Source organism: Arachis ipaensis, chromosome B05 (genome assembly GCF_000816755.2).
Source record: "Arachis ipaensis cultivar K30076 chromosome B05, Araip1.1, whole genome shotgun sequence".
In the NCBI taxonomy this organism is placed as follows: Eukaryota; Viridiplantae; Streptophyta; class Magnoliopsida; order Fabales; family Fabaceae; genus Arachis; species Arachis ipaensis.
Window position 1 is genome coordinate 81,225,953 of NC_029789.2, and position 4,456 is coordinate 81,230,408.

Sequence of the window (4,456 nt, forward strand, 5' to 3'; positions counted from 1 at the left end):
CGCTAAATGCGCAGGTCCATATTTAGCGCCAGGGAGGATAGAGTGTGATGGTGTGGAAATTGGATTCCACACCAAAACTCACCGGCAAGTGTATCGGGTCGCATCAAGTAGTAATTACTCACATGAGTGAGGTCAATCCCACAGGAATTGATGGATTGAACAATTTTAGTTAGGTGATGAATTTAGTTAAGCAAACAGTTGATGATTTGAGTGCATTGTGATCAACAGAAGCTAAATTGCATGAAAATAAAAGGGAGAGGGGAAATTGACAGAAAAGTAAAATGTAGAAGTGTAAATTGCAAGTAACTTAAAATGCAAGAAAGAAAAAAACTGAAACTTAAAGTGCAGTAATTGATGCGGGTGGAAACTGTCTCTCAACAAATTTCCCTTCGGCAAGTGTACCGAATTGTCGTCAAGTAAAACTCACAATAGAGTGAGGTCGAATCCCACAGAGATTAACGGATTAAGCAATCAATGATTAATTGATTATCCTAGTTAGACGAACCATAATGGAGTGATAAGTAACAAGGAAATGTAAATTGACAGAAAAGTAAAGAAAGCAATAAAGTGCAGAAAAGTAAAATGACAAGAAAAGTAAATGTAAGAACTAAAAATAAAATGAACATTGGGATCAAGAGATATTGCAATCCTCCGGATCATGTTCATTCTCAGTACAAAGAAAGAAAAGGAAAAGTGTGTGAGGGAAGGGAGTCCGAAGACTCCTCTTCCATCCCTCAATTCCCCAATTTCCAGCCTTAGATCTTTTCAATGTAAAAAACTAAGGCCTTTATATAGGCTCTCCTAAATTACAAAATGAAATTAAAAGCAAATTACAATTAAATGAAAATTCCTATTCTAGATGCTTCTTGTGGCCTTGATTTGTTGACACCTGTGGGCTTGCTTGCTTGAGCTTTGAAGTGGACTTGAGAGAGAAGTAAGTCAAGTTGAGGTCCAGGTGCTAAAGTTAGTGCTAAAGTTAGCCACACTAACGCTACAAGTGTGGCGTTAGTATTTTTGGGGCTTAAAAGATGCCTCTTGTTTGTGCTCAAATTTCATGCCCACTATAGAGTATTATATATCGTTGGAAAGTTCTGAATGTCAGCTTTCTAACGCAACTGGAATCACCTCAATTGGACCTCTGTAGCTCAAGTTATGCTCCTTTGAAGTGGACATGGTCGCTGGCATATATGCCAACGTTACTGGAAATGTTGATTGCCAATAACGCTAGCGATTTCCCGCTTCTGAAGCTCAAACTTAGCGTCCACCCCATACTATTATATATCGTTGGAAAGCCTTGGATGTCTACTTTCCAATGCTTTTGGAAGCGCATCATTTAGAGCTCTACAACTCGAGTTATACTTCTTGAAAGGTGAAGAGGTCAGTTGGCCTAAATACAGGCTGATACCATGTTCATCATTGCACTTTCGGGGCAGGTTTTCTCCCTCAACTTTAGTGTCAACCATGTAGTGCCATATATGCTTGGAAAACTCTAGAATCCTACTTTCCAATGCCACTGGAATCACCTCCTTTGGAGCTTTGTGGCTCAAGTTATGCGTATTTGAAGAAGGCATGGTCAGGTTGCCAGGTGGGACTTTTGCCCACGTTAACTACCACGTTAACTAAGTTAACGTGGGAGTTAACGTGGCTTATTGGGGGCTTGTGAGTTCACTCCAACGTTAGTAAGAATGTTTGGTGTCACTAACGTTGTCGATCACCACCTTTCTCCACGTTAGCTTCCACGTTAACTAAGTTAACGTGGGAGCTAACGTGGCTTTGTTGTAACTTGGGCCAACGTTAGTGACAATGTTGAATGTCACTAACGTTGGCTTTCTCCTTTCTTCTTAACGTTAGAGGCCACGTTAACTAAGTTAACGTGGCAACTAACGTGCCCACTTATGAGCTTGGTCCAACGTTAGTGATAATAAAGTGCTTATTCATCCAAGTAGATCCCTCACACAGGAGCACCACAGACACATGCTTCAAGATTAAAACCATTGGTGCCTAGCCTTATTGCTTACTTTTTTTCTTTTATTCTTCCACTTTCATTGTTCTTTCCCTCTTTCTTATTAGGATCTTCTTATTTAGCTAGTCTCATGGTGTGTGTCTCAAGCATAGTATTCATGACAGATAGTTGTCTTCCCACCCTTGTGGTTGAACCAACTTAGCTAACTTATGACCACACCACAAACTCATGAACTCATTCCATAGTATGAACTCTACTCTGGTCTTTTAAAAACACTCATTCTCCTTTCATTTGATTCAAAAGGACAAGCATACAAGTAAGTAAGGAGATGATGCAGTAATGACATTCAGACTAGCAAATACAGCCTTAATCAACAAAAAGCTTAAAAGACAGAAATGACATGCTTATTCACAGAGAGAAATCACACATACATACAAAGAAAATAGAAGACAATCATGCAAATTAAAGTGCTGAAAATAAGTAAGAGGAGTAAGGAACTTTACCACCTTGTATTTTATCTTCATTATTTTTGCCCTTTTCCTCCTATTCTTCCCCTTCCCACACCAGACATAGAATGATTGCTTATACTCAAGCAACAATTAAAACAGTGGTGACGGGGTTTATAATGGATCATGAATGTCTTAAAATAAAGTGTGAGTATGCATGTGTTTCAGCAAGCAAGATTATGGATCACAACAAAAATACAAGAAGTAAAACAGAGACAATGTGATTGCATTAATAAGTGGTGTTGGCATGGTACTTTGCATGAAAGTTAAGTGGCAACACTAAACTTAGTATGCCACTGTCAATTTAGAATGTTACAAGTACCCAGTGAAGATTGAAAATCAAATTGTTGCATGGCAACACCAAACTTAGAGTGCAATCATATGCCAAATTATTGAAAGTAAACTAAGCAAAGCAAGAAAATGTTACCTACGGTTAGGTTGCCTCCCAACAAGCGCTCTTTTAATGTCATTAGCTTGACATGTTGTTCACAACTTTCTTCCTCTTCTTCCATTTTGTTAAGAGGAATGACCTCAAGAGAAAAGAGGAGCCAGTTAATGCCCCTTGTTTTGAGTGCCTCTCCCCAGCAAGCCTTCTTCTGTTGTTAGCTTGAGTAAACTTGCTTGTTGGGGTGGGGGTGGAATGGCTTTTGGTTGAGCTTTTCTTCTTCATGAATATTGTCCTTCTTTTCTTGGTCACCATCCTTTTGTTAGTGTTCATGTTGATTGCCTTTACCACCTTGATTTCAGGATTTGGGTATTGTATGATGGGTGGAGCATCCTCTTCATCAAGAACTTCTCGAATTGGTGGTTCAATAAACTCACCCTCTATGCAACTCTCTGTTCATTGGAATGTGGGCTCCCTTGATTGACTTCCTCATTTGTTCTTGACCTTTGAATGAACTCCTCTGTTTCTGGAGAGAGTGAAGTGGTCTCTCTTTGTGCTCTCAGCTCTTCAATGAATTGTTCTTCAGAATAGAGTTGTGCATTCTGTCTCAATTTTTCTTTATGGTCCCTTCTTGCTATTTTCTCCTCTTCATTTGTCTTTATTATTTCTTCAAGCAGGAGCTCTATCCTAACGAGTCTCTCTTCTTCTCTACTTCTTTAGAGCTCTTCCATGAAGAGTTCCATCCTAGCAAGTCTATCTAAAGGTGGTTGGGTAGGTTGTAATGGTTGTGAATGGAATTGGTTGTTTTGTGGTTGTGTGTTCTGAAAGTGGTATGACTCTTGTGGGTAGTGGATTGAGTTTTGTGGATGGTGAAATGAATTGTATGGATTTTGGATAGACTTTTGTGCTGAGGCATACTCAAATGATGAAGGATTTAGGCATGTGAAACTTAGAGGTGAGGTTGTGTAATTGAGAGGTGATGGCTCTTGATGAATGGGGTATGAATGAGTAAAATCTCTTTGACTTTGATCTTCCCAGCCACAACTTGAGTAGTGATCAAAGTCATCAAAATATGGACCATTTTGTGACCCTGGGAAGCACCCCATTTCATGTTCTTGATACTCCCACCCACCATGAGCATAGTAAAGTGAATCATTCTGTGGTGATGGAGAGTTTCCCATGAATTTTGATTGACTAGAATATGATGGATGTTCCTTTCTTTCCTGCAGAAAGCTCTGTCTCAAACAATAATCACCAAAAGAAATTGGAATCTCCATTGTCACAGATGAGGAAATTTCCAGTGAGGCAATATCACAAACAGTTAGTTAGCAAAAGAAAATAAAGAAATAAAAGAAAACAAAGACAAAAGAAAAGTGTCTAATCTAGTAAATCAATCAACCGGTAGTTTGTTAATCACAATTAATCCCCGGCAACGGCGCCATAAACTTGATGCGGGTGGAAACTCTCTCTCAACAAATTTCCCTTCGGCAAGTGTACCGAATTGTCGTCAAGTAAAACTCACAATAGAGTGAGGTCGAATCCCACAGAGATTAACGGATTAAGCAATCAATGGTTAATTGATTATCCTAGTTAGACGAATCA